Genomic DNA, 27,735 nt, shown 5'->3' with positions numbered 1-27,735 from the left:
TTAAATGTTTGGCTGGAGTTTGATTGATGGGAGTACTGTGGGTTGATGGGCCTCAGAACCATACAGAGGATGACTACACCCATATCTCAAATTACCGTATGATGCAATGGGAACCTCTGATTGTACTGATGCCAGACTGGGTTCCAGTTGGGTGACTTCCTCCCTGGATCCTAGACTCTGCTGCTGAGGGGAACAACCTCTATACATCACTCTATCAAGGCCTTTCCATGTTTGGCGGGTTTCAATGAAATCCCCCTCATCCATATCAATGTCATCAAGTACAGGCCAGAAACATCAAATGTTTCTTGTAAACTTCTCCCTCATTAAGTAAAACAGCCAGCATAGCCAAGAAATTCTTTCTTCTCCGCTTCCCCATTGGACAGGTGAGACAAAAGCCTGAAAGCACATACCACCAGGCTAAAGACCCAGGATTGTGTTTATGAAGCTCCCCAGGACTCTCACCAGGGACAGCATATTTAGGGGAAAAAACTACTCACAGTATTCCTAGTGTGGGATGACCAATGCTTTAAAACCATAACAGAATTTTATATTCTAGTCTTATAAACCTCTGTTTGGCCCATATCCTTCTAAACCTAATCTATCCATGTCCCTGTCCAAGTACCTTTTAAATGTTGTTAATGTACCTAACTCAACTATTTCCTCTGGGAACTCATTCAATATTCCGATCACCTCAGGGTGAAAACATTGTCGCTCAGTTTCCTATCGTTACCCTCTCACCTTAACACTATCCTCTCTAGTTTTTGGTTCCCCAATCTTGGGAAAAAGACTGCTTCTCTATGCCTTTCATGATTTTATACACTCCTAATGATCATTCTGCACTCCAATGAATGAAGTCCCAATGTGCTCAACATCACTCCATAATTCAGTTCCTTGAGTTCTGGCAGAACTGCGTAAACCTTCTCTGCACTCTTTAGTGCCTAATGGCACCTTTCCCATAGCAGGGTAACCAAAATATTGTAGGAGCTGCCCATTACTGAGCTCTGTGTCATCTTTTGAAACACCTGATGTCAATGTCTTCCTCTATCATCCCAGCTCTACCCACAGGTATCAGACCCAGTCCTCTTTCCCAGTGCATCAGCATGGTTTATTATTGTCATGTGTACCAAGATAGAGTGAAAAGGTTTTCTTGCATATGGTTTATACAGATCAAGTCATTATACAGTGCATCCATCTAGAGGTGAAACAATAACAACGCCAAATAAAGAGTAAAAGCTATAGAAAAACTTCAGCGCAGGTAAACAACAAAGTGTTTGGTTAACATGAGCTAAGTTGTAAGGTTAAGAGTCAATCTCATTATTCAAGAGGTTTATTCAGGAGTCTGATAATAACGGGACTGAAGCCAGTCTTTGGCCTGGTGGGATGTGTTTTCAGGCTTTTGTATCCTCGGTCCAATGGAGGAGGGGAGAAGAAAGAATATCAGGGTTCCTTGATTATGCTAGCTGCTTTACTGAGGCAGTAAAAAATATAGACAGCCTGTGAAAACAAGTTAGTTTTCATGATGTGGTGGGCTGGACTGTATCCACAACTCTTTTTTAAAATTGAGATAGAGCACAGAGTTAGGCCTTCAAAACCTTCGAGCCACACTGTTCAACAACCTCTGATTAAACCCTAGACTAATCATGGGACAATTTCCAATGACCAATTAACCTACCAACCAGTACGTCTTTGGATTGTGGGAGGAAACTGGATAACCTGGAGGAAACTCACATGGTCACGGGGAGAATGTACAAGCTCCATACAGGTAGCAGTGGGAATTGAACATAGGGTGCTGGTACTTTAAAGCGTGGTGCTAATACTATACTGCCATGCCATGCACCCAACTCTCTACAGTTCATTGCAGTCACATAAGACCGTAAGATAGAGAGCAGAAGTAGGCCATCCAACCCATTGAGTCTGCTCCACCATTCAATCATGGGCTGATCCAATTCTTCCAGTCATCCCCACTCCCCTGCTTTCTCCCCATACCCTTTGATGCCCTAGCTAATCGAGAACCTATCTATCTCTGCCTTAAATGCACCCAATGGCTTGGTCTCCACAGCTGCTCGTGGCAACAAATTCCACAGATTTACCACCCTCTGACCAAAGCAATTTCTCTGCATCTTTGTTCTAAATAGATGTCCTTCAACCCTAATACTTGCCCTACCATGGGAAATAACTTTGCCATATTTAATCTGTTCAGGCCTTTTAACATTTGGAATGTTTCAAATCCTCCCTCATTCTCCTGAACTCCAAGGAATACAGCCCAAGAGCTGCCAGACGTTCCTCATATAGTAACCCTTTCATTCCTGGAATCATTCTTGTGAATCTTCTCTGAACCCGCTCCAACGTCAGTATATTCTTTCTAAAATAAGGAGCCCCAAACTGCTCACATACTCCGTGTAGTCTTGCGAGTGCCTTTTTGAGCCTCAACCTCACATCCCTGCTCTCATATTCTATACCTCTAGAAATGAATGCCAACATTGCATTCGCCTTCTGCACCACTGACTCAACCTAGAGTTTAACCTTTAGGGTATCCTGCACAAAGACTCCTAAGTCCTTTTGCATCTCTGCATTTTGAATTCTCTCCCCATCTAAATAATAGATTGCCTGTTTATTTCTTCCACCAAAGCGCATGACCGTATACTTTCTAACATTGTACTTCATTTGCCACTTTCTTTGCCCATTCCCCTAAACTATCTAAGTCTCTCTGCAGGCTCTCCGCTTCCTCAACACTACCCGCTGCTCCACCAATCTTTGTATCATCGGCAAATTTAGCCACAAATTCATTAATACCAGTCATTGACATACATTGTAAAGAGCAGCAGTCCCAACACTGACCACCAGCCAGAATAGGATCCATTTATTCTCACTCTGTGTTTTCTGTTGAATAGCCAATGCTCCAATCGTGCTAGTATCTTCCCTGTAATTCCATGGGCTCTCACGGCGGCAGCTACACAAAGGCCTTCTGGAAATCCAAGTAAACTACATCTCCTTTGTCTACCCCATTTGTAATTTCCTTAAAAAATTGAAGTAGGTTGGTCAAGCAGGATTTTCCTTTCAGGAAACTATGTTGGCTTTGGCCTATCTTGTCATGTGCTTCCAGGTACTCTGTAATCTCATCCCTGACAATCGATTCTAATAACTTCCCAACCACTGATGTCAGATTAACAGGTCTATAATTTCCTTTCTGATGTCTTCCACCCTTCTTAAATGTCAGAATCTATATCTACCCTCAACTTTATATACTTAAAAAGGTTTTAGTATCTTCTTTGATATTAGTGGCAAGCTTCCTTTCATAATTCAGGGCAGCCGCCTTAGCAAACCATTCTGCACCCAGACAGAATATAGTGCATAGATAAAAATTGTTAAGACTTGGAATCAGAATCAGGTTTATTATCACTGGCATATGTTTTGACATTTGTTAACATAGCAGCAGCAGTACATGTAAATATAGGAAAAAACTAAATTACAGTAATTATATATATACAGTATGTATATAAACAGTTAAGCTAAAATAAGTAGAGCAAAAAACAAATAAATAACAGATTAGTCAGGTAACGTTCATGGGTGAGTGTCCATTTAGAAATCAGATGGCAGAGGGGAAGAGTTGACAGGCATATGCCAGATTTCTCTCCACAGGCTCCCATGACGTCTCTTCAAAAGCTTCCATTCTCATTTTCATCTCCATACTCCACCAGTCATTTTCTCCTGAGAACCCATTTTCCATCTGACCCTTTCTTCCCAACTTCCCTTAATACAGGGGCGGAGCTTATAGTGGATATGGCTGGAAGAAGGAATTGGGATTAGCTGACTTGGCACTGAGGCTGGCACATTCCGGTTGGACAAAGTGCCTACATCCATGCTGTATTACTCAATGACTCCAACTAAAATCAAAGGAGTAATCTCTGAGGAGATGATTAGTCCTTCAGTATATCTTGTTCAGGTGTAGGAAAGGCAAGGATTTTACAAAGAAGTCCTAAACAAAAACTTAATAATTGCTGAGAACGTAAGGGAGAGTCATCAACAAGGGAGTAAAGTTACAAAATATATGTGGGTACAAAGACAGATGGTGGAAATCTGGAGCAACACACAGTCCTGACAAAGGCTCTCAGCCCAAAACTTCAGCTGTTTATTTCACTCTATAAATGTTCCCCAATCTGCTAAATTCTTTCAGTATTTTGTATTATTTCACTCCATAAATGTTCTCTAATCTGCTAAATTATTTCAGTGTTTTGTGTTATTTCACTCCATAAATGTTCCCTAATCTGCTAAGTTCTTTCAGTGTTTTATGTTATTTCACTCTATAAATGTTCCCTAATCTGCCAAATTCTTTCAGTATTTTGTGTTACTGGTGGGTAGAAATGTCATCTCAGTGGACAGTGACCTCAGGAACTCTCTGCTCCAAGGGAGGAAGATTGTGGATCGACACAGCAGAGTAGTTTATGTATCAGCCGTGGATGGATTTAAGGGGCTGAGTACCCTACTCTTGCTATGATCTTCCCATGTTCCTGTGAGCGGATTTAATGGGTATGCGCGCCACTGCTGAGCTCACAAAAGAGGGCCTGCTGTCCCACGTCTCCCTCAGACTTTAATGGAAAAATTTGTGTTTGAAAGTGGTAATGAAATAGGGAATTAAACTGATAGCCAACAAGGATAGGTTTAGTTTCAGATTTCAAACATCAACATTTTAAAAAATTGACTGTGGATAAAATCTTGCTCAGCCTTACCTAGAATAGTATTCTTGTGGGTGTTCCAGAAAGAGGAACTGTTTTAGAGTTGTGACATGGGGCTTTCCAAACTGTTCCAATGCAATGACAACTCTGGCTTTCCTGGGTCCTCCTTCCTCTCTCTCTCAGCTACAGAGGCATAGTTGTTTTGGGAAATAGTTTCAGCTGCACATTAGTTCAGCCTCTTGTCCTTTTCTTGGAAGAGTTTATTCAGGTTGGGGCAGTGGCATAGGACCAGAGGTCATAGAAGTAATTCAAAAACAATAGATTTAACAATAAACCCAGCAAATCCAGGTCAAATTAAGAGTCAGATTGAGGGAAATTGATTAAATAAAACAAGCCAGCACATATCTGTTGAAGGCAAATTACATTTAACTAATGTAACAGAATTTTTTGATTAAGTTGAAAAATAATGATGAAGTGAATTCAGTTAATAAGATTCAGAAGTTTCTGGTAAGATGTCATTGACAAAGTTGAAACACATGGAATAATTGGGTCTCCATTTAACGGTGACAGCTAAGTGACTCCATTTAATAGCTAAGTATGCCTGCTGAAAAGAATCTCAGGATTGTATGTGATGACATGGATATACTCTGATAATATATTTTACTTTGAACTTTGAATCACCTGATTAGTTTCAAAGAGTAACCTGAGAAAACCTGATTTCACATGGGATGTGTTTAGAAAGTGGAAAGTACTGCCTGAAGTTATGTTATGGGAATAGGTTCCACTGTGGCCTCAAGAGATAACTGGACAAATACATGGTGAAGAAGAAGTTGTAAAGCTACAGAGAATGAGCAGAAAGTGGAAGTCATAAATTATTTAGAAGACCGCTAAGCAGATTAAATGGGCTTCCTTCTGTGGCTGACCATTGTAAAGTCTAGTTCCCTTCTGAGAGTCCTCGGAGTCAATCACACTTGTCTTACAGAGCTGGGAATTGTGAAATGAGTGGAAATTCATTCCACTGGACTCATCATTCACAGGGCAAAACTGGCAATGAAGTTGACCAGACGAAGGATTGGGCCATAGCATTAATGTTCCCACTAAATAATCATCCAGTGACAAAGGATTTCAAGGGAATTGAAGGCATGCATAAATTGAAGAGAGGTATAATTTCAAGGCAAGAGTAAATTTCTCAGTGTCATGTGATAAATAGATGTGATGAGGCAAAGTGATCGTGTTCTCTTTAAAGACTTCCACAACAAACATTTTGAGTGCTTTGGACTGTGTGTAGTAAAGGCATTTTTGCTGCTGGCTATTTTTATTATCAAGTAGGCAGAGAATAGCAGGGAGTTTGTGGATTGGTTTCAAGAGTAATGCATGGAATTTAGGAAGATCTAGAAGGTGGTGAGGGGCATATCTAATAGGAAGGATGGGGTTTGTAATTGATGCTTGCAGGCCAAAGAATATTCAGTGAGGGCTCAGCTTAACAGAGAACCACCTAAATCCGTTTCCAGCTGCTAGACTTGGGCTCCATAATTCAGACTGAAATAGGCTGAATATTGCTTCATGTAAAGATGAGATCAGATTTGATTTATTTGTCACATTACATTGAAACATAATAAAATATGTCGTTTTGTGGGGGCAGTTCACAAATGTCTCCCAGCTACCAGCGCAAACATAGAGTGCCCGTAACTTACTAACCATAACCCGTATATCTTTGGAATGTGGGAGGAAACCCAGGCACCCAGAGGAAACTGACGTGATCACAGGGAGAAACTCCTTGCAGGCAGTGGTGAGAATTGAACCAGAATCATGATTACTGGTGCTGCAAAGCATTATGCTAACCACTACACTACCATACCACCCTCATGGCGTGAGTTCTATGTCAATTGATTTATCATTATCCCATGGAGCTACAGTGAAAACTTGGTTTTGAGTGCCATCGATATTGAGAATCACCTCTTTGAAGAGGATTTGATTAAAGGGTAAGTGATAAAGGAAACAGCTTTCACTGAAGAGATGAGTGAGGACAAGGGCTAGAGCCCATGTCCCACAGAGCTGCTGGTTTCTCCACTTTTCTCTTCACAGGTCCCCCAGTGTGTTTCTATTCATGGTGTCACAACATGCACATGGGTTACCGATTTGGGCAATGATGCACTGCAATAGATGTTACTCCTAACCACTGGGACATTGAGGAACAGATATGTAAACAGATTAGGGAAATGTGTAAAAATAATAGTGCTGTTGTCATGGGGGAGTTTCAAATTCCCCAATATAAGCTGGGGCATATATAATGGCAAGAGTTTAGATAGGGCAGAATTTAAGTACATCCAGGAGGGTTTATTAAGTCAATATGTAGATGGTTCAATGAGAGGAGGGGCCATACTGGACTTGGTTTTGGATAATGAACCTGGTTAGGTGACTGACTTTTCAGTGGGTGACCATTTAGGGAACAGTGACTACAACTCCTTAACTTTTGGGATAGCTATAGATAAGTTAGGCATGAGTCCTTGCGGGAGAGTCTTATATTGGAGGAAGGCAAAATTCAAGTGCATTATGCAAAATATATTTTGAATATGCCAGCCAACTCAGTCACTTTGAAACTACCAGAGTTCTGGAGCAAATGCTATATCTTGATTTGTTCAAGCCAAGACCTAGTGTGTGCTGCGAGAAATCTCTGCCAACAACACCAGATTTTACTATGTGGTAGTGTCACTCAGCAACTCCACAGGTGTATCAGTGGTGAGATTGCTGGAACACCCGCCTGAACATGAAAAATACCGCCCTGTGTAAACTCACCTTTCACAGACTGGTGGACTATAGAGCTGGAGCGCGCCAAACAGTTGCTCACCACGCCCAGTCTCAGGGATGCTACAGCATTGGAGCTAATGGACCACATGTTGTCCCTCCTGGGAAATTCCCATCTTGTTTTATATTTAAAGAACTCTTTATGCAGCAAATAAAGTTTAGATTGCTCTCACTAAAAGGGCAATTGGGAGCTTGCTAAAATGGTTGATAGTCTACATTCAACCAGGCACAGATGCATCATTCCTCCTCCTTTCCCTGCCTCAATGATGTCATAGAGACATAGAATCAAAGAGAATTACAGACAGAAACAAGCCCTTTGACCTGCACTAGGACCATAGCCCTCCACAACCCTACAATCCACATACCTATCCAAACTTCTCTTAAGCATTGAAATCGAGCTCGCATGCATCACTTGTGCTGGCAGCTCATTCCACGCTCTCACCACCCTCTGAGTGAAGTTTCCCCTCATCTTCCTCTTCTCACCTTTCACTCTTAACCCATGACCTCAGTGTGACACTAAAGTCTGTAAGGTTGGGGATAGTGGCTGCCACTGTCACAGTCCTCCCGACATCGGACAGTCCAAACACTTCTCCCAACAGCTGCAGCTTTGGACATCCAGCCTGTAGATGACCCATTTCCCCACAGTAATAGAAGCAACCTCTACTCTGACACCAGAACCTCTCATCGATAAAGATTCTCAAGTGGCTGATTTGCACGGGCTTGACAGAATCCTTAACAGGAGATGGGCTGATTATAGCCCAAGATTGGGGGTTGGAACTATAGACAGGGCTCTGGCTAGCCCTCTTCGACCTCTTGATGTAGTTCCACTTACACTCTGCCAGACAAATAGAAGTGATTGAATTGGTCAATCAGAACCTCTAGGTACTCAACTTGCTCTCCCAAGGTGGGGGCATCCTTCACTTTGTCTTGGAGTCCATGGAGGTGTAGAGTGGTCAAGGCCTCCCTGTTCCAGCCATTCTCTTGAGCCAAGGTTTGAAACTCACCAGCTGCTGACTGTCCGCACCATCGAATCTTCATTAGATGGCCCAAGACTCAGCTGGCTCCTGCAGGGTGACGGAACACCTTCCCAGTGACTTATCCAACTTGTTGTTTTCCAAGAGCTCCAGCACATCCTTTTCCTTAATATCTACATGCTCAAGCTTTTCAGTCTGCTGCACATCATCCCTACGATCACCAAGGTCCTTCTCCGCAGTGAATATTGAAGCAAAGTATTCATTAAGTACCTCTGCTATTTCTTCCAGTTCCATACATACATTCCATTATCACACTTGATTGGTTCTATTCTCTCACATCTTATCTACTTGCTCTTCACATACTTGTAGAATGCCTTGGGGTTTTCCTTAATCCTGTCTGCCAAGGCCTTCTCATGGCCCCTTCTGGTTCTCCTAATTTCATTCTTAAGCTCCTTCCTGCTAGCCTTATAATCTCTGAGATAGCCCATGTCATCACCCAACTGTCTAGTCGGGTGAGAGAATGGGGAACAGCCGTCTGGAAGGCAGGATCCCCTTTTGTAATAGTTTTTTTTCTAAGGAGATGAGAAAGGTGTTTGATCACTCCAGACATGGGAGAGAGGAACAAGTGCTACACCTGCCCTTACACTTCCTCCCTCACTACCATTCAGGACCCAAGACAGTCCTTCCAGGTGAGGCGACACTTTACCTGTGAGTCGGCTGGTGTGGTATACTGTGTCCGGTGCTTCTGGTGTGGCCTTTTATATATTGGTGAGACCCAACGCAGACTGGGAGATCGTTTCGCTGAACACCTACGCTCGGTCCGCCAGAAAAAGCACGATCTCCCAGTGGCCACACGTTTAAATTACACATCCCATTCCCATTCTGATATGCCTATCCATGGCCTCCTCTGCTGTCAAGATGAAGCCACATTCAGGTTGGAGGAACAACACTTTATATTTCATCTGGGTATACTCCAACCTGATGGCACGAACATTGACCTCTCTAACTTCCATTATTGCCCCTCCTCTTCTTACCCCATCCCTGATTTATTTATTTTTGCCCCACTACCTTTTTTGTTCTCTCATCTGCCCAACACTCTGCCTGTTCTCCATCTCCCTCTGGTGCTCCCCTTCCCCTTTCTTTCTCCCAAGGCCTCCCATCCCATGATCCTTTCCCTTCTCCAGCTCTGTATCCCTTTTGCCAATCACCTTTCCAGCTCTTAGCTTCACCTCACCCCCTCTGGTCTTCTCCTATCGTTTCAGAATTCCCCCTCCCCTCCTACTTTCAAATCACTTATCTTTTCTTTTAGTTAGTCCTGATGAAGGGCCTCGGCCCAAAACATCGACAGTGCTTCTTCCTTTTGATGCTGCCTGGCCTGTTTCGTTCCACCTGCATTTTGTGTGTGTTGCTTGAAAGACCCAACACCTATCTCTGCAGCACACCACTAGTCACAGGTTTCCAAAGAGGCAACTTCTTCCACAAAGCCTATGTCTAATCCAATTTACTACCTCATCCTGAATGTCAAGCAACTGAATCTTCTTGACAAGCCTCCCATGTCGGATTTGGTAAAGTCCATGTAGGCAACATCCACTGCTTTGTCCTCATCACTTTCTTGGTAACTTTGAAAAATTCTGTAAAATTGGTTAGATGTGACCTTATACACACAAATCCATGTGTTAATTGTTAATCAGTCCATGTCTATCCAAATACTTAGATATCTAGTCCCTAGAATACCTTCCAATAACTTTCCTGCAATTGATGTCAGACTCACAGCCTATAATTTCCTGATTTATATTTAGAGCCTTTTTTAAACAGTAGAACAATATTGGCTTTCTCTTGGTACCTCCCTTGTCACCAAGGATAATTTAGATATCTCTGCTAGGGCCCTCACAATTTCTGTACTTGCCTCCTGTAGTGTTTTTGGGTACACCGTGTCAGGCACCGGAGATTTACTATCTGATTTCTATCTCTTACTATCTTTTCTTTCAGTTAGTCCTGACGAAGGGTCTCGGCCTGAAACGTCAACAGTGCTTCTCCCTATAGATGCTGCCCGGCCTGCTGTGTTCCACCAGCATTTTGTGTGTGTTGTTTGAAGGGCCCATAAATTAGATCTGATTTCACCATGATTTCCTCCGCAATCTGTACAGAGTCCATGAAGTTGATGCCACTTTGCTGCTCTTTTCATCTTCTGAGTAAACACAGATGCAAGTAATTAATTTAAGATCTCTCCCCATCTGTTTTGACTGCACACAAGGTTTACCATTCTGGTTTACCAGAGGAACAATTTTGTCCCTCGCAATCCTTTTGCTCTTAACAGATCCGTACAATCCCTTAGGATTTTCCTTGTGCTGGGGCAACTTTATGCCTGTTTTTAGCCTTCCTGATTTCCTTCATTTTTTTGTAATTTATTTTTTATTGAAATTCAGCATCATACAAACATTTCCACTAAGATGTATTTCAGATACTGTATGCATATATCATATATTCATGTTTGCCACACATCTCCACAAAGTATTTATCTGAGGTATACACTTAGAAAAGTGAGGGAGGAAAGAAAGAACAAGTGAAAGGAGAAAACCATGTACAAGTAGGGAGTGATTTTTTTTTACAACAGATTCATTAATTTGTGAGAATAAAATCCAGCCTATGTGTTATGTAGTTTAAACCATTTTTCACAGTATGAATCAAATTGTTCCAGCTTATGATTAACAGATGCTGTTATTTTCTCCATTTTGTAAATGTCCATCGCAATTTCCATCCACACGTTTAAAGCTGGGCTCTCCTGTGATAACCATTACCTAGTAAGAGTCTTTTTACCAGCCACCAACAATATATTCATTAAATATTTATCTCTCTTCAACCATTCTTGAGGTATATACCCAAAATATATGGTCTTACGCTCTAAGGGTATTTCACATTTAAAAATGTCTTGTAGGCCACTCTTTGATAATGGAGCAATCCCAGAAAATATGGTAGTGGTTTGGATTTTGATTTCCACAATTTTTCCAGCAAACAGGGAGGTTACTATCAAAGTGGAATTTCCTGAGAGGGTGTAATAAAATATCTTATCAAGTTTTTCCATCCAAACTCCCTCCATTTCTGTGAACTGATACACTTCCATTGATACCTCCATATTATTGTCCATTCTTCCTCAGATATAATTAACCCTCCTTCCTTCTCCCATTTTGTTTTAATGTATGAAGTCAAGTGTGGTTTAAGATTTGATAGACCCTTATACATGTTTGAAATGATTCTACCACCATTATCTGAATTATGTAATTTTCTAAACAGTTCTATCAAACATGTACTTGCCTTGGTTACATTTTTAGCCTTCCTATTAACATAATGTAAATACCAATAAAAATCTTGTTTTTCTAATAGGTGTTACTCTTTAAGCATTTCAAAACTGAATAGTGTTCCTTCTTTCATTATGTTGCATAGAACTGTTGTTATTCCTTTAGCTGTCCAGTTCTTAAACCAAGCATCCAGTTTATTCAGCATAAAATCCAAGTCATATGCACACCATTTAAGAATTACAATAGCTCTCTCTAGTTTATATTCTTTTAAAATATGGAAACTATTATGAGTCCCTTGATTTATTTCTTAAGTATTTGTTGCATTTTTTATATTCCTGGGGCTAAGAGGAAAATTGGATCAGCCATGATGAAATGGTGGAGCAGACTCAATGGGCCAAATGGCCTAATTCTGCTCCTATTTCTTATAAGAACCTCATTTGTTCCTACTTGTCATGCACCTTCTTTCTCTTAACTAGGGCCTCTATCTCTTGAAAACCAAGTCTCCCTGCACTTGTTATCTTTATCGTTTTTTCCTTGACAAGCATATGCAAGCTTTGTATACTCAAATTTCATTTTTGAAGGCCTCCCACTCACCAAGTACACCATTGCCCAAAGAACTGGAACTGAAAATTTATGCATGCCATCAAGATTGGGACCACGAGGGAAGCTTGCAACAGTAGCTTGGCCAGCTGGAAAAATGGACTGGAAAATGGTAGATTGAATTTATTGCTGACAAGCGTGAGGTGTTGTACACTGGGAGGATAAACCAGGTAAGAATTACAGAGTGAATGAAAGGACACTGAGATGTGTGATAGAACAGAGACATATTGGAGAACAGATATTTCCTTGAAAGAAATCACATGTAGATACAATTGTAAAGACAGTTTGTTACATTAGCTTTCAAAAATCACAGTATTGAGTACAGGAATTAGAACATTATGTTGAGGTTGTATAATATGTTGGGGTGATCAAATTTGGAGTACTATATACAGTTCAGATCACCCATCTACAAGACATCAATAAGATTGGAAGAGTATATGGAAAATTTACAAAGATTTTGCAAGAACTTGATTACCTGAGTTTAGGAAAGGTTGAATAGGTTTATTTCTGGAGTGCGAGTGACTGAGGGGCGATTTAAACAGATATGAGGGGTACAAACAGGGTAAATACAAGGTTTCTTCCCCCCCACTGAAATTGAGTGACATTAGGAAGAGAGGCCATAGGTCAAGAGTGAATCGTGAACTATTTAAGGGGAACCTGAGGAGGAACGTCTTTGTGGTGAACATGGAACAAGCTGCCTGTGCAAGTAGTGGATGTGCCACTGACTCAAGAAGCTGGCCCTGAATGTTGCCTATGCTGTGACAAACATACATCTCCATCCTAAATCAGTCATGATTATCTATTGAGGTTATACTTGGACTTTGGTCTGCCACTCACAAATGGAAGTAATGAGGCTGGATGTACGACTGGAATATCTTACCAAAAGATGGATTCCAGTGAAATTCTTCCTACTTTATTCCCTACCTATAAATCAGAGGATAAATCATACTTCCAGATGCATTTCATAGAACCTTCACATCAGGCTGCCAGTCTCAGAATGACTGGTTTACGTACCAGTGCAGGCAAAATCTTTCTGTTTCATTGAGTCTATATATAAAAAAAATCTCTAATCCCCCCAGTGCCTAAAGGAAATGATCCTTTCTTCAACCTGGCATCTTAATAAAGCCATTTCACACATTACAAGACCAATTTCCTGAAAGTTGTTGCATTTCTTAACAATGCCAGTTCTTTCCTAGAATAAGCTTTGTCTTGCTGCAGCAGGAGTTCCGTGCTGAGTGCCACATACTCCAGTGAAAGCACTGATCTCAGTCATCAGACCAGCAAACATTCTTAATGTCTTTGCTACTGAAAGGCAGCCCCTTTCTCAAAGACTGAAAGCACAACAACATTTTTTCAGTTGAAATAATTATCTTTGAAATAAACAATTATCTACCCCAGACCCTGCAAAAAAAAAGTTACTCACAGTATAACCACTGAAATCAAGGATATTATGAAATAATTTGGGTCTGTGCTGAGATAAATTGCAGGCAGAGTAGAAAGTGATCCAAAATCCTGGTGAACACAGCGTTAGTGAAGTGAATGGCTGTACTCAATCTTCACAGTTGCAAAGGAAATGGAGACAAAACATTTCTGTAAACTTGTAGATGTCAAATGACAGGAAATAGAAAACACCAAGCTCCTTGTCCTCAAAATAAGATTGACCTTGCTGTGTGCAGGAAATTACTCAAACAAACAGAAGGAATGTACGGGACAATATCGCCAATGATAAAAGGAACTATCGTCAAAAAGATTGAAGTAAGTTTGGAGATATCACCGAATCTCCAGTTTCTGCTTTGTTCAGTTCTGGACTATTATTTGGGAGCCCTCTTGTGTAAGCTCAAAGAGCCAACTTGCAGATTTAAATGAGTACAAGAGCCCAGGCAAACAGGAACATTGTTACAAAGTCAGAGTTATACAATTCAGAAACTATCCCTTCAGCCCACATTGATCATAATGTCACTGTTTGGCTCATAGCTTTTTATACCTCTTCTATTTTTGCACCTGTCCAACTGCTTTTTAAACAGTTGAGAGAATCTACAGGTGCTGAAAATCAAAGTAATACACACAAAATGCCAGAGGAAAGAGTCTTGGCCCAAAACATTGATTGTTTACTCTTTTCCATAGATTCTGCCTGGCCTGCCGAGTACCTACAGCATTTTGTGTGTATTGCTTTTTAACAGTTAGCATTTTAACTTTACTGGCTTCATCTGGTAGCACATCCCACAAACAGTTGTTTCTCGAGTCCTTCTTAAATCTTTCCCCTCTCATCATACATCTTGTAGTTCTTGAACCCCAAGACCAGGAAAAAGACTGCTGATTCACCCTCTATAAAACCACTTGTGATTTAATACAGCTCTCTAACATCACCCCTCCGTTTCTGATACCATAAGGAATAAAGTCCTAGCATTTTCAACCCTCCCTACAACTCAGTCCCTTAATTTCTGGTAAAATCCTTGCAAATCTTTTCTGCACTTCTTCCAGTTCAAAAAACATCTGAGTAACCAGTGGAGTAACCAAATGGTATGGCCTCACCAGCATCCTGTAGAACTGCAACACAATCTCAGTTTTTATACTCAATGCCTCAACTTGCGAAGGTTAGCGGGCTAAAAGCCTTTGTCACAACCCCATCCACCTGAGTCACCATTTTCAGAGCGTACTTATACCCCAAGGTCCCTCTGTTCTACAACTCTCCCCAGGGCCCTACCTAGCAAAGTCCGACCTGGAAATGAATTCCCAAAAGGTAACACCACACAATTATCCAAATTAACCTCCATTTGCCATTCCTTAGTCCACTTACTCAGCTAGTCATTAGGGTTAGGTAACACCACACAATTATCCAAATTAACCTCCATTTGCCATTCCTTAGTCCACTTACTCAGCTAGTCATTAGGGTTAGGTAACACCACACAATTATCCAAATTAACCTCCATTTGCCATTCCTTAGTCCACTTACTCAGCTAGTCATTAGGGTTAGGTAACACCACACAATTATCCAAATTAACCTCCATTTGCCATTCCTTAGTCCACTTACTCAGCTAGTCATTAGGGTTAGGTAACACCACACAATTATCCAAATTAACCTCCATTTGCCATTCCTTAGTCCACTTACTCAGCTAGTCATTAGGGTTAGGTAACACCACACAATTATCCAAATTAACCTCCATTTGCCATTCCTTAGTCCACTTACTCAGCTAGTCATTAGGGTTAGGTGTGTACTATTTGGTCACCTTCTTTACTCTCAACTATACTTTAAACCACAAGACCAAAAGATACAGGAGCAGGTTTAAGCTATTTGGCCCAACAAGTCTACTCTGCCATTTAATCATGGCTGACCCATTTTCCCTCTCAGCCCCAATCTCCTGCCTTCTTCCTGCATCCCTTCATGCCCTGACTAATCAAGAACCTATCAACCTCTGCCTTAAATATACCCAGTGATTTGGCCTCCAGTCACCTGTGGCAAAGTATTCCACATATTACCACTCCCAGGCTAAAGAAATTCCTCCTCACCTCTGTTCTAAAGGGATACCTATTAATTCTGAGAATGTGTCCTCTGGTCTTAGACTCCCCCAACATAGGAAACATCTTAAAAACATAGAAAAACTACAGCACAATACTGGCCCTTCAGCCCACAACGCTGTGCCAAACATGTACTTACTTTAGAAATTACCTAGGGTTACCCATAGCCCTCTATTTTTCTAAACTTCATGTACCTATCGAGGAGTCTCTTAAAGGACCCTATTTCATCCAACTCCACCACTATTGCCAACAGCCCATTCCATATAACAATTGCAGCACAGAAACAGGCCATCTCAGCCCTTCTAGTCCACGTTGAATGCTTACTCTCACCTAGTCCCACCAACCTGCACTTAGCCCATAACCGTCCATTCCTTTCCTGTCCATATACCTAGTCCATTTTTTTTAAAATGACAATATCGAACCTGTGATTCCACACAATCACCACTCTCTGCGCAAAAAAGTTACTCCTGACATCTCCTTTAAACCTACTTCCAAGCACCTTAAAACTGTGCCCTCTCATGATAGCCATTTCAGCCCTGGGAAAAAGCCTCTGACTATCCACACAATCAATGTCTCTCATCATCTTATACACCTCGATCAGGTTACCCCTTATCCTCTGTTGCTCCAAGAAGAAAAGTTCACTCAACCTATTCTCACAAGGCATGCTCCTCAATCCAGGCAACATCCTTGTAAACCTCCTCTACACCCTTTCTATAGTTCCCACATCCTTCCTACAGTGAGGCAACCAGAACTGAACACAATATTCCAAGTGGGGTCTGACCAGGGTCCTATATAGCTGCAATATTATCTCTCAGCTCTTAAACTCAATCCCACAGTTGATGAAGCCCAATACACCATATGCCCTCTTAACCACAGAGTCAACCTGTACAACAGCTTTGAGGATCCTATGGACTCAGACCCCAAGATCCCTCTGATCCTCCACGCTGCCATTAATACTATATTCTGCCATCATATTTGACCTACCAAAACAAACCACTTGACACTTATCTGGGGTTGGACTCCATCTGCCACTTCTCAGCCTAGTTTTGCATTCTATTAGTGTCCCACTGTAACCTCTGACAGCTCTTCACACTATATCTACTGCTCTATCCATCCTTTAATGTGTTTAGTCACATCTTTAAAAAATTCAACCTGGCTCGTAAGGCATAACCTGTCTTTCACAAAGCCATACTGACTATTCCTAATCATATTATGCCTCTCCTAATGTTCATAAATCCTCTCAGGATCTTCTCCATCAACTTACCAATGACTGAAGTAAGACTCACTGGTCTATAATTTCCTGGGCTATCTCTACTCCCTTTCTTGAATAATGGAACAACATCCACAACACTCCAATCCTCTGGAACCTCTCCCGTCCCCATTGATGATGCAAATATCATCGCTAGAGTCTCAGCAATCTCCTCCCTCGCTTCCCACAGTAGCCTGGGGTACATCTCATCCGGTCCCTGTGACTTGTCCAACTTGATGCTTTCCAAAAGCTCCAGCACATCCTTTTTCCTCATGTCTCTATGCTCAAGACTACTTGTAGTGAGATTGTTCCAAGCATTTTTTTAAAGTTGTAAAATATGTATTCTTGTACTTGAATTAGTTATCAACAGATAATAAAAATAATATGACATACATTCATTTAATGCTGTGCATACTATACAGTAGTTAATTTAGTTGATCATAGTGATTAAGTTAATGATCTTTATTCAACCTATGCAGTGCTCTATTTATGGAAACAGAATAATCTTTTTTTTTAATACAAGGTTCCTTGACTGTGAAAGAGTCAATTTTTTCTCAAATACTGTGTGGAAGTGAACATAACATTTAATCATTATTTGTGTACCACTTTAAGTTATTTGTTGCTGGGTTTAGAATATTTATACTTTGGAACCAGGGCAACCAATAAATCCTGCTGAAACTTGCAGGGTTGGGTGCAGTTAATAATTCTAGGAATTTTTGAAATAATGTATTTTGGCTATTAAATTACATTGCTGTTATATATTTACTTTACTATCTCTAAAATAAAAATGGTTTAGTAATTGAAAAAGTACTGTTTGTAATGCTGTTAATGGAGGAAATCCACTATAAAAGAAGAAAAATGGTAAATGAGAAAAAAATTGCAGGAGTCTGAGCATTGTCCTCTTGTACAATTCAGTGTTTACTGAAGGACAACCCAGGATAATAATAGGTCTACAGATTTAATACAAAAAGGGCAGATTTGGTTAGGAGAGTTAAGGGAAGATCATGTGACTAGAACTTCAGTGAGTACAAAGAACAGAAATTCTCGAAGCCCTCTGAGGTGGCCACTAAATCAAATGATCAAATTATTAAAAAGTATTCAAAATGGATCCATGGAAACTGTCTGTTTTGTGGTAGAATTTGGTGGGCAAACCTTAGTGAGTTAATGGAAATTGATGCAAGTCAAATGCTTGAGTTTAGATGGTTTAATTGACAAAGGAGCTCATGAAATTAAATATTCTGCTTCACCTAAGTTGGGAACCCATTAAGAGGTTGGAGAAATAAGTCACCAGAAAGGCCTGCAGTGAAACCCAGGAAACAGGATGTGGAAGCATTGGAAAGGGTACAGAGGAGATTTACCAGGATGCTGCCTGGTTTAGAGAGTATGCATTATGATTAGAGATTAAGGGAGCTCGGGCTTTACTCTATGGAGAGCAGGAGGATGAGTGGAGACATGATAAAGGTATACAAGATATTAAGAGGAATAGATAGAGTGGACAGTCAGCGCCTCTTCCCCAGGGAACCACTGCTCAATACAAGAGGACATGGCTTTAAGGTAAGGGGAGGGAAGTTCAAGGACGATATCAGAGTGGTTGGTGTGTGGAATGCACTGCCTGAGTCAGTGATGGAGGCAGGTACACTAGTGAAATTTAAGAGACTACTAGACAGGTATATGGAGCAATTTAAGGTGGGGGGGGGGTTATATGGGAGGTAGGGTTTAAGGGTCGGCACAACAGTGAGGGCAAAGGGCCTGTAATGTGCTGTACTATTCTATGTTTTATTTTCTAAAATGCTGATCAGTTAACATGATGTAAGGGAAAACACAGGAGTGTTCGTGTAAGGTGTTGTAAATCCTGGAAAATTATGGATCTATGTGTGAGCCAATAAAGATAATTCAATGGACTTCTTTGAGGAGTGAATGTAGGATACAGTGAAGATACTGAGTTTTATTGATGAAAGAGACATCAGGCATTTTTGCAATATTGAATAAAACGTTTTTCCAGTGTCACAAAGGGCAATGATCCATTAAAACTTTAGGAATAAAACAGCAGATATAGTGTAAAATAACTCACCCCTCAAAATGTGCAACTGCATCTCCAACACTACTACTCTTAGAAACCCCCACCTTCTGCACTTTTACCCTCTACTGCTGATGGGACATCAACCACCTTGAGTTCTTCACAGCCCTTGTCCACTCCAGTCATACCTGAATCACCTTTCACCTGTAGCCCTGCACTTGCCACCTCAAGGGGTTCCAGGCTGTCACGGTGACATCTTTTTCATTGCCTCCTACTTAATGCCTGCTTCTTTAGCAAAGAATCCTTAACACCCAGTGATGACGCTTTCATTTTGGACATCCATTTTTACCGCTGTTAGTCTTTTCATCTCTGACATTTTCACTTTCAGTTGATGACGTGACATAGACTGCCTTGACTTCTCCATTCCCCTCACCCTTTTAATATGCAGCAGCAGTGTCTTGGTCAGCAGTTGGAATGTGCAGGGGTTATGGATGGAACTGGGTTATTTTAAGGAGCTGACTAATGGGGAGTCATAGTCTGTTAAGATGAACAGGAATGGAAACAAAGCTCTGTGTTTAGAGATGCTTCAGGAATGGAAAGGACTGAGGCAGGATGCTAATTACCTGGATAAATTGGGGCAGGTGGGACATTTGCCTCAATGTGGCCAAGTGAAAATTTGTGAGATTGCAGAAAGATACTAAGTGGCAATTTAAGAGGAGTGGGATTATGATCAAGGATGTCAGAAAAATGGAACTTAAAGATCTGTTGGATAGATCCTTGAAGTCACCAATACAGATTGACGATTGTAAAGAGTTATTAGGTACGCTATAAAGAGGAGGAGCTTAGGACAGACAATGGCGCCTAACGGCGACTCCTTTGCTTGCATCTTTGGAAACAGCTCTATTTCCATCTTTAATATCTCTATTTTTCCCTTTCAGGGTTCTTTAGAAAAGATGCTGACCTGGGGTTACATGCTGACTTCAGTTCTTTGTACAATAGGATCCACTCTCAGGGTCTCACGACTGGCCGTTAGTCGATAAGCCAAGAATGCGGCCTAGGAGATTAGCGCGCCTTCTGAGTTTCGGGATTTCGTGGCTCTGGAGGTGGGCAGACAGAAGGTCGGTGCCTCTGTAGGAAATCTGTGTGCCATGGGAGAAGGAGGATCTCTGGCTGTGTGTTCAGAGACCCAAGTTCTTTGGGCAGAGCTCAGAAAAAGTGATGCAATGGACTTTTAACATCATAAATCAGTGAGCTTTTTTTTATGTCTCCCCTCTCGCTGTGAAACAGAGACACCTTTTTCTCCCTTATTAGGGAGAGAGAGCCTGTGGTATGTCGAATTACCAGGTGAACGAGTAGTCCTTGGGGTACTGCAGGTCTGTGTCTTTATTGATGCTTTGCTACACGCTGGAGTGCTCAGTGGGGGGACACCAATGCTTCTTTTTGCTAGTGGCAGATGGGGGGGGTTGTTGCTTTGCTGCTGCTTTTGCATGGGAGGGGGGAGCTGGGAGGTGCTTTGGGTTTCTAACATTTAACTGTCATTCATTCTTTGGGGCACTTCACTTTTTCATGGATAGGTACAAAAAAAAGGTATTTCAGAATGTGTATAATTTGTACATTTCTTTGACATTAAATGTACGTTTGAAACCTTTCTCGTGCTGGGTAGGACCTTCTTTTGCCCTTAGAGTAACCTGAGTTCTTTATGGCATACACCCGCTCACCAGTTAGCATAACAAAGAAGCATTCTTACTTTTAACAAAACAAAGAAGCCATTTTGATTAACATACACAGTAACATAAAGAAGAACCCCCTTACAGTAAGATATGTGGAGTGTTCCCTCTTTCAGCTCTATTTTGTACATCTTTCACTTCTCTTTTGTTTTTCCTGAGACTGATGCTACCTCTCACTCATGGCATGGAAACAAAGGTTCATTGTCTTGGCTATTTTTCAATTTGCTCTACATGCTCCTTCACATACTCCATCTATAGTTCTTTCTTTTCCTTCCTTGATTGTCTCTTTCCAGTGGAGAATTATGATAACTACTGTATTCTGCTGCAGGCTGAACCTCACAGGCATGTTGACTAAATTTTTCTAATATATTTTCCTTTTCCCTTGATTGTGGATTTCCTCCAGTGTTGTTGATAGGGGCTGAACTGTGTCCTTTTTATTTTCTGCATGTCTGCTCTCATCCTTTTGTTTTCTCTCTCCACTCTCTGAGCCCAGATATGATTCCCTTGCTTATTATGTTCTGGCCCACTGCCGTTTAATGGACTCTGCAGTTTCTGGTACCTCCAACAGATGCTGTTCCCCTTCTGACCTTCCAATCCCCTGACCCTTCTGGCATTCTGAGTGGATCTCCACCTCCATGGCACTTAAGTTCGTGTTTTGTACTCCCTTAATGTTCACATTCTTTCCCATCTTGTTCTGCCATTTTGAACTCTTTACTTTCTCCTGTCATGTTATCCAGAGCACCCTTTCCAGGTAATTTGGAGTAGTGCATTTTGTGCACCAGAGGTGTCTGCATTTCGTCATTTTTTTCCTTGTACTGCCTCCACGCACTGCTGTACTGAAATGATGAGTTTGGATGGCATGCAAAAGGAAGCTGTTCACTGTACCTTACATGATAATAATAAACCAGTTTACTAATTTAGACTGCATTCTGATTTGGAGATACACAAATTTTACAGCTTTGCTTCATCTAAGTCCTGTATTTCCTTATCCAGCTGTGTTGTGGTAGTATTTTGAATGGAGATTGCAGCTGTTCAGAAGGTGCACACTAATTGGCTCCATCAGTAGCACCATTTCAACGATATTTAAGGGTTGACAGTAAATGCAAGCTTTGTCAGTGATGCCCTTATCTTGAAAAGCGAAGAAGGAAAAATGCATCCATTGCTGAAAAATACATAAATTATGAAATTTATAGTTTGTAAGATAAAGATTTGTACCAGAAATTCCAATATAGTTTTCATGTGTGCAACAGCATGAGATATAAAAATCATTTGCAGACACTTTATTCATGTATAGTCAAAAGGTGAGGAGCACCTAGCATTTTTGAGAGTGGCATTGTCTATTGAATTTGGATGATATTCTAAACCAATCAGCATTATCAATAATTTCTATTTCTGTTAACATAACGAGCTCCCTAAGATGCTCAGAGGGTTGTACTAAGTGATGTACTGAACTATGCATACCCTTTGAACACCTGCGACATGGGTGGGAATTCAGAGGGTTACAACGAGAGGGAGGGAGGGAGAGTGAGAGAGAGAGAGAGAGAGAGAGAGAGAGCGCGCGCTATAGCTGGACAGAATAATCTGTGTGAATAAGTAAACGACATCTGTAAATATAAAGAATGCATTGTTGCGCCTTCTTGATGCTGGAGGAACTCAGCAGGTCAGGCATCATCAGTGAGGAAAATGGCTCGATGACATTTCAGGTCAAACCTCTTCATCCAGAATATCTGGATATTAGTTCCTCTATCTTATGTGTTGCTATAGATTCCAGCAACTGCAGTCCCCATGTTGCACTTTCTATTGTGCCTACTTTGGACAAAAAACATGCAGACTTTAAGCATATTGCTGAGTTTCAAGTCTGTATCAGGATTGCATGTTGTTGCCTTCAGTAGATCATTTGTTTAACCTTTCTCCTATCACACTTTACTTTACTTTATTGTCACCAAACAATTGATACTAGAGCATACAATCATCATAGTGATATTTGATTCTGCACTTTGCTCTCCCTAAAGTACAAATCAAAGTAAATATAAATCATAATTAGAAAATAGATAAGGGAAAGTAAGGTAGTGCAAGTTAGGTCCAGATATTTGGAAGGTACGGCCCAGATCCGGGTCAGGATCTGTTCAACAGTCTTATCACAGTTGAAACCATTGAAACCCTCAAAATTTAAATTTCTTTCAACTTTACTTTCCTAGTCTCTAATCTTAAGACTAGTTTCTTAGTCTTTCCTTAGAACCTCAATCTGATTCACTCTACTTCAATTCACTGCCTGTCAGCACATTGTTTCTAAAAATAGCCTTGCTTTTCTATTCACACCATTGCCCCCTGCGCTGCTCCTTGCAACCTTAAGCTGCTTAACTATTGGTGGCAGCAATCTTCACGAAGTGTCTAACCTGTTTTACTGTCTTCAATACCTTTAAGAACTGATCTTCCTGATATTGCTTTCAGTCTTTCTGTCAGGCCAAGTGACATTTTAGTCATGATGGTTTACTTAATTGAACGTTTACAGTTGTATTTCAGGATTGAAGTTCTTTCGTTTTCCTGATCATCCCATTTTGTGATCTTAACATTGCCCTGACTGAATAAGTTATCAGCACAGACCAGAGGTTGGGTTTTATTGCTTTGGTGTACATGCAGGCAAAAGACCTCAGGCTTCCTTCCTCCTTTTCCATCCCTGTTGTAACAAGGTTAAAAATAAAGTTTTCTTTCCTTGGCATTTCTACATAAATTGTTTTAAGTTATTTTGAACATTTCAAAAATACTCCATTGGCTGCTTTGGAACAAATCATTACCAGGAAAGTGTTAAAATATTTTTATGGGAACATGTGTACTTCTCTTAGTAATAGAAAAGGTGTCAAACTACAGGGCAAATTTAGGATGTATCTTAAAAACAAATAACATAAACAAGAGTATAGTCAGTATGTGGGAAAAGTAAATTAGATAAACCCACCTTTGATTACTGCTAATGTGATCTAGAATTTTACAGTAACTATCAACTTTTTCCCTTTTCATTCTATTTGCATTTTGTGAATTTAATAGTTCAACATGCACACTGACAAAATACATTAATTATGCCCTAATTCTGTGCAGTGAATTAGGTTGGGGATTTGAATGTTTTCCCTGTAGAATTAAATCATGTTGAGAGTGCTGAGCGTGAGACATCAGTCATTGGTCACTGTCTAGCACTGCTGTCCGCAGTCAGTCCGTCGTAAAGTCAGTTAGTCATGTCTGTCTTAATGTGTCTTTTGTAACATTCAGTCATTTAAAAGGTAACACTGTTATATACATTTGGCGTAAAGAGATTGTAGAAGGTTTTAATCAGAACAACGTAGAAATGTTTGTTTATCAATAAGAGGGAAAAAGTTAAATTGTCAGACTCAGTGGAAATACAGCCATGTGAGGACTCTGTATTAGAACTGCCCTACAGTAAGCAATTTTATTCAGTGCTTTAGTGACCTACATTGAAAATTCTTCATGTTCATGTTCATGGTACCTTTCATTTTCTTTTGTTCAATTCAGTGAACAAATTACAACCTTGGTTTGTTGTTCCATTGGACAGGTTCCTTGGCAATCACGATTTTCAGATGCATTTCCATTGTTAACAAGATTGTTTTTGTCTATTTTAATGAAATATTTGGCTCCTTTATTTCCTTTAGCTGAGTAATTGATCAGGTATAATGTAAATACTGATTACTTGTATTACACTGGTGACTGATGTCTGTGTCTGTAAGTATTTGGATGCAAAGATGAGTGATTTTAAAATCAGTCTTCAACTGTGCCTAACTAATCAATTTGTTCTGTTTATCTTAGCAATCCATTGAATGTGCTGGAAATTCAAATGGACACGTTGATTCCTTGTGTTCTAAGCTTGACTTATTTCTAAGATATTTCATGTTACTTCTCTGGGAAGAATATAAATCATTTTCATTAAAGGTTGTGTTTCTCTATCTGTCAATTGTGTTTGTGTTAGCTTCACTTGTGTAACGATTTTCAACTCCAACAAAAGGAACATGCTGCAGGAAGAACGTAAGATAATAGAAGCAGAAGTAGGCCACTTGCTTCTCGAAATTTAAACCTTGTGTCATTCAGGCGAATCTGCACTTTTATCATTGAAAAGGCTAATGTATATTTTATGAAATTCATTGCTCAGAACTGAACACAGGTCTTCCGAATAAGGCCAATCAAAGGTTCTACTCAAGTCTATCCTCAATACATCACTTTTCTCATCACCAGGCCATTTCAGAATAAGACGAGCATTCTTCTAAGCTGTGGTGAACATGTTCAGGCTGATTTTTAAAATATTGATATAAAGTATCTGAACAGCCAAATCTTTTTGCAGTCTATATCTTGGTCTCACCACATAGAGCAAGTACGATGTTGTTGTGCTTTGCACTCCTTCCTAGAGCACTGACACTGTATTGCAAGTGTAGCTTCACCAATGTCTTGTACATCCCAACTTGCATACTCAATGCCCTGACAGATGAAGGCCAGTGTTCACCACCTGTCTACTGGTGACGCCACTTTCAGGAAACCATGAACATGTACACTTGGGTTCCACTGTCTGCAACTCCCCTCGAGAACCTACTATTGGCTGTGAATGCCCTACCTGATTTGTATTTCCAAAATGAACATTGTAGCAGAAGACAACACGAGTGAGTCTGCAGATGCTGGAAATAAATAAAAAGCACAAAATGCTGGCAGAACTCAGCAGGCCAGACAGCATCTATGGGAGGAGGTAATAACGGCGTTTTGGGCTGAAACCCTTCATTGTGTCATTGGGTTGCCATCCCATGTTACTTCACTCCTGATGAAGGGTTTCAGCCGGAAACGCTGTTATTACCTCCTCCCATAGATGCTGTCTGGCTTGCTGAGTTCTGCCAGCATTTTGTGTTTTTTATTGTAGCAGAAGAGCTTGTTAGGCCATTCTCAGTGTTTTCCCAGTTACGATACCAACCACACATATGCATAATAATCTTTAGAAAATATAAGCTGGAATTTAGTATTCCTTTCTGGTTTTACACTGTCTTCTCTACTGAAGGTATTGGTTCATGCTGAGGGAAACAGACCCCCAACAACTCATTTACCTCAGGTTGCACAATATCTGTATGCATTATAAAGTTGCCATGCTTTCATCTTTGGAAAATACATCTGCAGTCTAATTGCACATTGTGATCCCTGTTCTCATTTTTAGGAATTCTATTAATATGGAAAGGGAGATTATCTTTTAAAAAGCAAATCAGATTTTTCTGTAGTGCTTGTAGTGGTTTGAGTGTGATCCCACAACTAATTAGTGTTTGGCAGGTGACCAAAGCTGGCATCACAGGGTAAGCATCTGTTGACTGTTCTCTTTCCTAAATGTTACTGGGGTCAGTTCGTTTCACAAATTGCTTTTTGTCTGGTGTCATTTTTATTTTAAGTTTCAGGTGCGGGTAATTAAATTTGACCAATTTTGAAAATAATAGGAAAAAAATTGTGGATGCTGGCAACAAATAACAGCTGTTGTGCTATTTTGGTTTGACAAGAATATCAAAAATATGGTAAATAAGTTAAGATTCCTAGCAACAATGTTATAATTGAATGGGGGAACTGCTCTGTTGTTAAATGTGTCACAATCATAAAAAAGGCCAGGCGATATTTATGGAGAGGGGAAAATAAGGTGGGTGAGCTTTTATCAATACTGGGATGTGCTGATAAAGGATGTAAAGCTTCAGAGCAAATAATGACAAAGAAAGACAAAGGGGAATGGGTCCGGGATATTTCTGATTGTGTCCAAGATATCCTGAAGTGGGAGGGAGAACAGTCAGAGGTCGTGGTACATATTGGTACCAATGACATAGGCAGGAAAAGGGAAAAGGTCCTGAAAGAAGACTACAGAGTTAGGAAGGAAGTTGAAAAGCAGGACCTCAAAGGTAGTAATCTTGGGATTACTGCCTGTGCCACGTGACGGTGAGAATAGGAATAGAATGAGGTGGAGGATAAATGCGTGGCTGAGGGATTGGAGTGGGGGCAGGGATTCAGATTTCTGGATCATTGGATCCTCTTTTGGAATGGGTGTGACCTGTACAAAAAGGACCGGTTGCACTTGAATCCCAGGGGGACCAATATACTGGCGGGCAGGTTTGATAGAGCTGTTGGGGAGGGTTTAAACTAGTTTGGCATGGGGGTGGGAATCAGAATGTGAGTGCAGGGATTAAGGTAGAAGGACAAGGGCATGATGCTAAGAGTTCTGAGTTGATGAGGAAGGACAGGCAGGGGACAGAACATAATTGTAGCCAGTTAAAGGGGCTGAAATGTGTCTATTTCAATGCTAGGAGTATTAGAAACAAGGAGGATGAACTTAGAGCATGGATTAGTATGTGGAACTACGATGTTGTGGCCGTTACTGAAACTTGGTTGGAGGAAGGGCAGGATTGGATGATGCAGGTCCCAGGGTTCAGGTGTTTTAAAAGGAATAGAATGGGGGTAGAAAAGGGGGGAAGGAGTGTCATTGCTGGTCAGGGATAGTATCATGGCTATAGAAAGGGAGGACGCTGCAGAGGGAGTGTCCACGGAGTCAGTCTGGGTGGAAGTCAGAAATAGGAAGGGATCAATCTGGCAGTAGTCTATAGGCCCCCAAATAGCCCTCAGGACGCTGAGGAGCAGATAAGCAGGCAGATTTTAGAATGGTGTAGGAAAGACAGGGTAGTAGTTATGAGTGATTTCAACTTCCCTCATATTGACTGGCACCGCCTGAGTGCAAGGGGGATAGATGGGGCTGAATTTGTCAGGTGTGTTCAAGAAGGATTCCTGACACAGTATGTGGACCGGTCGACGAAGGGAGAGGCTATACTGGTGAGAGTGACCACAACTCCCTTAGCTTCAGCATAGCTATGGAA

This window comes from Hypanus sabinus, chromosome 6, assembly GCF_030144855.1.
Source record: "Hypanus sabinus isolate sHypSab1 chromosome 6, sHypSab1.hap1, whole genome shotgun sequence".
Classification (NCBI taxonomy): domain Eukaryota; kingdom Metazoa; phylum Chordata; class Chondrichthyes; order Myliobatiformes; family Dasyatidae; genus Hypanus; species Hypanus sabinus.
This window is presented reverse-complemented; position numbering follows the sequence as displayed.